General features: G+C 39.4%; 1 long non-coding RNA gene across 1 annotated transcript; it reads right to left on the bottom strand.

Annotated features, from left to right (window-relative positions):
- Positions 1 to 536: 536 nt before the first annotated feature.
- On the bottom strand, positions 537 to 4636 carry LOC137169200 (uncharacterized). The gene is made up of 3 exons (XR_010924412.1): positions 4301 to 4636; positions 3430 to 3602; positions 537 to 1141 (listed from the first exon to the last, which is right to left on the bottom strand). It is a non-coding gene; the product is annotated as an uncharacterized lncRNA (long non-coding RNA).
- Positions 4637 to 9078: the final 4442 nt, after the last annotated feature.

The following is a 9078-nucleotide window of genomic DNA, read 5'->3' as shown; positions in this document are numbered from 1 at the left end:
CTAATTACTGGACAGTGAAACCTTTAAACAATTATTAAAGCACATCTGGCGTCGACGGCCCGACTCCCGCTCTCCTCTCAAACAATTATCATTTAACAATTATTTATTCATCAAATCCAGTGACGGTGTTTACACCGGCACTTCCTTTCTGATCCGGCATCAAGGAGAAGCGGGGCTCAGCACGCCATCGATGGGGGGGTGCAGGGGGAGTTGCAATCAAAGATGGCAAGATGAACAAAGTGGCATCTGTTTCCATGACAGCTGTCTGCATCCGGCTCTGAAACCAGCTCCCCCACCTCCTCCTCTACCAACATGGCCGTTTGATATGACAAAAAAGGAAGGTTTCTTAAATGTTTTTGATGAGGGTGCTGGTTTAAAGACACCTCTGATTCATTAAATAAAGATTGTCCCTCCCATTAGGACCTTGTTTTTTTTACTCCAACTTGTTTTCACGTAGCCAAACCCAACATAGCAACTGGTTTAGTTTTTCATGTCTGGCTAAAAAAATGTGTTGAGAAATCATTGAAGTCAGAAAGTAATAAGATAAGATGAGACTTTATTAATCGCCAGGTGGGAAATTAACATGTTACAGCAGTGTAGGAAACAAGGAAAAACAGAATTAGGAGTAATAAATACAACAAAATAAAAAGTCAAGAAATGACATTCAATCTATGTACATTATAAACATTACAGTTCTTAAACTATACACAGTGCATGACCTGTATTTATGAAGGAACTGATGGAGAGCTGGCACAGTGAAGAACTTGTCCGGATGTCTTATGCAGGAACATTTATTAAAGCTCAATCGAGGAGAACAGAGTTACAGAACAAGTGAAACTGTGCAACATCACTCAATTCTGTGGTCTACTTCCTGACAAGAGCATTTAAACCTTTCACCAAATCCTTACCCTTACTACCTCCATCATCTATGCCTCTATTGGGTTCTGAACTATAAGAAAAAAGTCAACTGAAGTCATGTAGTCTGTACTCAGGTCACTTGCAATCCATTCTACGAGGAGACCGGTCTGACCGTCTGCACAAAGCACAGCATATCTCCACCTGACCTTGGTTACCATAGGAGACAGCCAGCCTTATTAAGGCGGCTGCATATCCCGGCCAGTAGACGGAGAGATGAACAGCTCTGAAAGAGACAAGTCGTGACCTGCTGCTCCCAGGATAGAAGATGAACACACAAATATTTCCCCCACAGACAGACCACCTCCTTTTTGATCACAAGATCTTATTACCATTACCTTAAAATCAATTAAGGAACACCTTTAGATGGTTACAATGATCTATCATGAACACTCAAAACAAGTAAATATGTGAATCACCACCAGTAATCAAATATATTAGATATTCAGTAATGGTATACATTAATTTCAAACAAATACCAATTAAAACTTACATAATTTTCACCGTCTATAATAACTAATAACAAGTAATCATATGAATCCATCAGGATCATCAATAATGATTTTGAATAGTTAACATATGTGTCATCATCACACATCGACCAACACCTACTTTCTTCACTAACATCGGTACAATCACATCATATAATGCATATAAATCAAACACACATCAGAACCTCAATATAAACCTGATGTATGTGATATTAATGGAAAATAGAAATACTACTTCCATACTTCAGTGCTGAGATCCAGGCACGTTAACACTGAAACCTAGTGCAAGAAACAAATTTATTTATTTTTTTTGTAATTTGGGTTAAATTACCCTTTAAGCTTTAAGTATTGCACATAATTATCTCTATGTGTCCCTGATGAACTGCTAGTTGCTTCCTCTCTAACACAAAAAACATGCAAAAATGGTTTAGAGATTTGTGAATGGATGAAGCTGTTTGGTCGGTCGGGTCAGTGAACACATTTTCACACATTTTCACACATTAATTTCTTTCTTTATTCTAACCAATCAGTGTATCAGCTGCTAACAGCTTGGCAGGTTCCTGTCATCTGGGGCTTCATTATCTCGTCTCCCTGCTGATTTGCATCGTGGACAGACATGTATGACTCAATCTGTGCCCTCATGGAAATTTTGGCGCGCTCTGCACCCCTGCAGCCATCTCTGTGTTTCTAAAGTTTCACTCCAAAATGAGATTTCCAGCATTTGGAAATTATGACGCCTACTCTGATTTAGAAAAAAAAAAAAAAAAAAAGAAAAAAATCAAATATTGACATGAAAGTAAAACTCATTATGGGAACACATTAAAACTCTTGACTATTCATGTAATTTGCCTGCAAACCAAGAGAGTTTCCAGGATGGTACTTGTGTTTTTTAAATATTGAGAGGTGAAGTTTTTCTCTTTATGAGTTTGAATCATTCAGTAATGAATTAGTTTGGATTGGTTTAATTACAGTGTGAGTCTTTATCATGTGAAACATGTGACTCCGTATTAAAGGATACGACTGATGACATTGTCTCTCTTGTAGTTGACAAATCCCGTGAAAAACTAAAACAATGAACTGATCTACTAACGAGTATTGTGTGTGTATCCAAAGCCTGATATATCTTATTCCTCCGTTGTCGTCAAGAAACTATTAAAAACACGTCAGTGAGCTGCATCGCTGCACTGGGTGACACATTGTTTCATTAACATGAACACACACTATAGTTTATTTTGATTCAATCACACACACACCGTCCTGCTGCCACAGATACTCACTAAAGCACCAAATGTAGATTCATCCACCACTGAAAATAGTCCCCAACAAATGCACTACAAAAAACTACAGTGATCAGCTGTTTTAGGGAATTACCAAAGTATATATTCACGATTCATTTTTAAAGATTTACGGGTCACATTTCACATGTCTATGAGTTGTTAACAGCTCCACCAAATAGTGATTTTTCCCTCTAAACTTCTCACATGCTTTCATTTCAATAAATGTTCAAATGATCCAATATTTCACCAAAAAATCAAAGATTAGAGAAAAAGTCCAAAAAACTGAAAACAGATTTGTGTATCAGGACTTTGTTTTTTCTTCTTTCCTCTCCCATTAATCATCTCACGACCCCTCAGATTTATCTGCTGACCCTTCAGAAGGGCCCGACCCCTAGGTTGGGAACCACTGGACTAAACTAGCTGACTGTATATAAAGTAGTGTAAACTAGCTCCACCTCCAGCAGCTACAACAGTAACATGCTGCTCTAACACTGATGCTTCACTATTAATAATCTAATGATGTCATATATAATAATATATCAGTCAGAGGGACCAAACCACTACTTTTACTGCAATACTTTAACTACATCAAGCTCATAATACTTATGTACTTTTACTGCAATACTTTAACTACATCAAGCTCATAATACTTATGTACTTTTACTGCAGTAGGATTTGTCATGCAGGACTTTTACTTGAGTATTTTTACATCGCTGTATTAGTACTTTTACATTGGTAGGTTTTACCTGCTTGTTTCGGTTTGTAGATAAATACCGGTCCATTTCTGGTCAGGTACCAGTTTTTCGGACCCGTGCAGACAGGTCTGCTCGGCCTGGTGTAGGTGAGGCCAAGGTCGACAGGGTGGAGGTGCTGCAGTGCCATCCATCAGCTGCCAGAGCTCTAATTATGCAGCAGAGTCCTAACCAAGCGTGAGATGTCATTACACAGATGGAGCTCCAGAGGAGAGAGAGAGAGTCTGCATCTGTTTGTCTGTGTGTCTGTCAGTCTCCATCAGTGTTCATCTGTGTGTGTGTGTGTGTGTGTGTGTGTGGACATTTAATATCTGAGGCAGTGAATTAGCTGGACACAGATTTCCTGCATTGCTGTTTTATAAAATTATGCCTTAAAACTCTTAACATGATGGATGAATTTGTGTCTGGATTATTGCCTGCACAGGGACAAACAGTGCATTGCAGTCAGAATGTGTGCTGGGAGTGTACAGTGTTGTCTGTATGTGTATGTTTAGGGTATATTTCAGGTCTAAAACAAGAAGCTACCAGCAGGAGTTTTCAGAGGTTTCATACATTTACTGAAAAATTTAAATTAAAGAGGACATATTATGCTTTTTCTGTTATATACTTATATATTTATATACTGTTATTTGTCAGATATCTATGTTAAACATAGTCTTTATATTGGTTCTAAAATAGACCTCTGTGTGTGTTGGTGTTAACGTGTTTCTGTGTGTTTTTTAAAGCAGCTTCTCTTGTGGAAAAATACACTTTAAAATGCAAAGATGTTCAGAAAGGTTTTAAGTGCGGAGGAGCGAGTTCGCCAAAAAACAGTAGCTAATTGCAGCTGTAATTATAACTGTGGTGGAGGTGAAACATTACTCACATATCTGCTCCAGACTGGATTAAAATCACTGACCAGCACAGGTAATATTATAAACAGCTCACTTCTCCTGGAGAAATGAATCCAGTGCAAATGAGACTTTTTAAGTGATGGGTTTTCGGTTAAGTGGTGCAGCAGCAGCACAAGTAGACCAGAGTCTTTGGCCCTGTTCACACCTGACATTAACAAGCATCTTGAGTGATCTGATCACAAGTGGAGAGCTCTGAGTACATCAGCTCACACCTGACATTAACAGGAAATGAAGCGAGTGCACATAAGTTAGATAAATAACATAAATAAACATTGTGTCTGCTGTGTTTCGCTGTCATTTATGGTCGAGCTAGGATCCTCAGACAGCGACAACTACACTCGTTACGTTACTGTAAGTGCAATAAAAGCTTTGTGAGTAAAAAGCCAATAAGAGTAATTTATTAATGTAATCCATGCAAAAGAAGGACGGATGCCAAGGGGGTTGGGGGCTTTTAAATCATGTGACTATGTGGTTGATGGCAGTGATGCAACTCTATTTCGCACTCTAATATGACGCTGTTGGTGCATGAATGCATTAGGGGTGTGCCCGAATACAAATATGTTATTCGGCAAAGCACAAGTAGTGTTTTTTTTTTTTTACGAATGTTTATTTCATACAAATATTTTTAAAATTATTTGTTTTTGTGAAGAAAAAAACAAAACATGTCAAATACAAGCGAGCAGGTCAGTTATAGTCACTATCTCAGTGTCTCTCCTCTGCTCCGCTGTTACGTCTATAAGCAGGTCTCAACGAGGGGAGTCACATCCACCTGCTACATGACGCACATTTCTTAATTTGGACATCACTTTAATTTTCATCTTGAATTTTCTAAAATTAAAAGCGTGATAAAAACAAAATCAGGATTTTTAAGCCTCTGTCTACTTTTATTCGAATACAAATACAAATGATTTTGCTGCCTCAACAAATACAGATACAAATACAAATACTGGGCCCTCTGCACATCCCTAGAATGAGTACATACTTCCACTTTCGCAGAGGATGTCAGTTGAGTAGGTGGTCCAGTACACATTCATGTAAACACTGCTAAAACAACGTGGCTATATATGGTCCAGACCACCTCCGAATGTGATCTGAGCTATTGGATCTTGATGCGTTTTGGGTGCGTTCACACCTGTACTTAGAGCTGTCCACTTGTGATCGGATCACCTGAGACACATTTTAATGCCATGAGCAGGGCCTTTATGTCAGAATTATCATAAAATAGATTTTAAAAGGTTTACATGAGAAGAAAACACTCAGCCGACTGCAGCATCAAACACCACAGTCCCACTTTCACCTCTCCGCCGAAACTGACTCATAAACTTGTTTTAATTGCTGCTTTCAGCGTTTGAACTCGACACCGCGAGCGCCCGTCGTCCTCATTATGAGAAGAGAGGTGAATTGTGGGTAGAATCTGCGGGTGGTTCGACAGCCCGCTGTGAGTGCTGATGTTTCAGAAGGCAGGAAACAGGAGGAAGGAGACGAAAAGAGGACGGACGTGATGGGATGGGATGGGATGGGGGGGGAAAAAATATAGATGAGAGTGGGAGAAAGAGCCGGCGAGAGGGAGAGAAGCAAGAAGAAAAAAGGAAGTGAGAAAAAAAAAGAGAGACGGAGACGACGACGAGGGAATCGGGGGGGACATTTGAGGAAACAGAAGATGCGAGAGACAAAGGTAGACAGAAACAGAGAGAAGACGAATGAGACGGAAGCGGATGTGGGACTATGGGAAGAAAGAATGACTCAAGAAGAGAGGGGAAAAGAAAAAAGAGTAAGGTGGTCGAGGGAAGGGAAGCGAGATGATTGATGGAGACAGACAGAAGGAAAGGAAAGAGATTAGAAACAAGTGAAATGAGGAACTGTAAGAAAGACAGTGGGGAACTGAGAAGTGAGAAGAAATAGAGAAGGTGAGTCAGGGAGAATCCAGGGTCACTGAGGGAAAACAAACTCGGAAAACGATGGAATTTGGGAACCCCGCAATCGATCACGTGACACGGTCGTCCACGGTGTGTTCGGGTGGTGCTGATTGAGAAGATGTGAGAAAAGTTTTACCTGTATACGCTTTAAAAATGAATAAGTCTTCTTGAAAACATAGCTCTTATTAAACGAGGTTCAGTTAGAGATTTAATTTTCAAGGAAACCTGAATGCATAATACATTTAATGCACTGCATAAAACATTACAGTAAAACAAAACAGCATCCATTAAAGCACATTAACGACCCCATACGGGAAAAAAAAGCCGGCTCACTAGCAAGAACCACACCACAACAATATGTTTAAAGGTTTTAATGGAAAGTCAGGAGGTATTAGATGTTGAGGACAGATAAATGGACGTAAAGGGGGAAGGGTGAAGGTGGTTACAGACCCCCAGACGGTTCCTAGAATGAGATGTGGGAGACGTACGCACCGGATTGAATAGGAAGGGATGAGGGGAGGAGGGAAGAGAGGATGAAGGGATGAGGAAAGGGAGGGTGGGTCGATATATCTGAGACAAACATGGCAGGATGGGTTGACCAGGAATAAGTAGACCTGACAGGCGATTAGAGGTGTGGTTGAGGCATGGCCCTGCTCCAAAAACCTAAATTAACTAGTTAACTTAATCTCTTTAAAGCTCCTATATGTGTAACACTTGAATTTTTCCAGCTTTTTGTCCTCCTATGGTAGTCATCAAGATGTCTTCGGTCCTGTAAATCACCAAATCACTGATGCATGTTTCCCTCAGTAAACGAAGCAAAAAGTGGCTTTAATCAGTGTTTTTATAGTAAAAATTGATCACATGACTACTTGTAGATTAAAGGGATTGCTGGTAGTGATAATTATCACCTGACACTGCAGTTCCCCTCAGCTCTACGGAGCATTTTAGTGCCTTTCAGCTCATTGTTTTGGTTTTCTAGCCCTCTGTACACTACCTGCTCAGCACCAAACGCCAAATACACACAGTTAGCAACAAACTGGTGAAGATAGAAAGGCAGATATTTCGCTCAGTTTGTGGAGATCGAAACGGAGCTAGAAGGAGAGTGAATATTGGACATACAACTCTAAGAGAATACTCCGTGTGTGCTGAATGTGCACATTTTTAACATGTTAACATGTTCACCATATCAATTTTATAAAGTGAAGATATGTCAGTGTTGTGTTTTCAGCTTGTTTCTGCTGCCCTCAAGTGGCCAAAAAAATAAGTTAGTGCAGGTTAAAGTAAAAGTACAGAAGTATTATCAGCAAAATGTACTTACTTATTTTTTATGATAACAATGTATGAGCTGACAATAATGTGTTGGTTGTGGCTCGTAGTGATGAACCTACAGAGAATTATCGGCTTTACGGAGCTTTATAACGAGTTGCAGCTCATTGTTTATCTGTCCGGCTGCGACTTTACTGTTTTGGTTCACTCTCAGCGCTCTCATAGCGTTGTTTTTATGAGAAAAAGCTCTATGGCAATTAGACACAGTTAGCTGTAGACTAGCTGGTGAACATAGTGGAGCATTTAGCGGCTAAAGAGCCAGATATTTCCCTCAGGAGTTGGTAGAGAGCAAAAACAGAGCTAAAAGAGAGTGAATATTGGACTTGCATTCACCAGGTGGACAGAAACACGACTCCAAATGAATGATAATGTTGCTCCGTAACTACTGGATGTGAATAAAAGCAACTGTTTGCTAACAAGTTCGACATATCAACTTAAAAAGTGACGATATGTCAGTGTTGGGGTTACAGCTTGTTTCTGATGTCCCCAAGTGGCAAAAAAAGTTAATGCATGTTTAAGTATTATTAAGTATTAAAAGGTTACTAATAGTGCTCAATGTGCAAAACGACCCATTTTAGTGTTACGTAATTAAATGTTGGATAACTGATGTTAGCAGCATTTTAATGTTGCAGCTGTTATGATGAAGCAACTTTTAATTACTTTATATACTGATGGGTACTTTAATCTAAAACAATGCATCATATTTAATAAACTCATCATATATTATGCATGTAAATCCATCAAAAACACTATAAATACCATTTACACAAAACATCATTATCAACCCCTTCTTCAAAATCACTTTATACAAATTATTATTACACTTGATACAATATTGCAACCCTGTCTCCTAGAAATTACCATCATATACGGCTTTATTGTTTTCCCAGTTGTGTTGGTAAACATAATCGTTGCCTGGATTATGTTGACAGGTAACGAATGAATGAAGCTACATTAATAAAGCACTATGGTTAAGGTTGGTGAAAGACTGGTGTGTGGCTTAAATATTAATAAACATGTTGTGCTTCAAGTCACTGCAGCAACCAGGCACGTCGTCTGTGAACGTTTCACTCCTACGTTCAGTAGCAACATTTTTGCAACTTGTCAAATTAACAACATTTCATCCAGCGTTACGTTTCTAGCAAAGTGTATTTGCAATTCAATCACATTTGAACGTAATTTCTAGGAGACACGGTTGAATATTGATGACCATACATGTAAAATCTTTACATATAAAGTCACTACAGCTGCCAAATAAATAAGCACAATCATTTTCCTTATAAAATGTGGTGCAGTAGAAGTAGAAGGTCCTGCACAGTACTTCATTATGTTGCAGCTCTGTTGTCAGTACTGTATGTGGTAGAAATGGGACACTGTGGTGCTGTGAGCTGCCTGCTGGCTGTTAAAATGCTGCTCAGGTCTGCAGCAGGCTGAGATCCAGCGAGGCAGCCGGCAGCCTGAATCCCAAACACACACACACACACACACACACACATCCTGCCTCTACA

This window comes from Thunnus thynnus, chromosome 18 (assembly GCF_963924715.1).
Source record: "Thunnus thynnus chromosome 18, fThuThy2.1, whole genome shotgun sequence".
In the NCBI taxonomy this organism is placed as follows: Eukaryota; Metazoa; Chordata; class Actinopteri; order Scombriformes; family Scombridae; genus Thunnus; species Thunnus thynnus.
The sequence above is the reverse complement of the archived record's forward strand: the minus strand, read 5'-3'. Positions and strand labels throughout refer to the sequence as shown.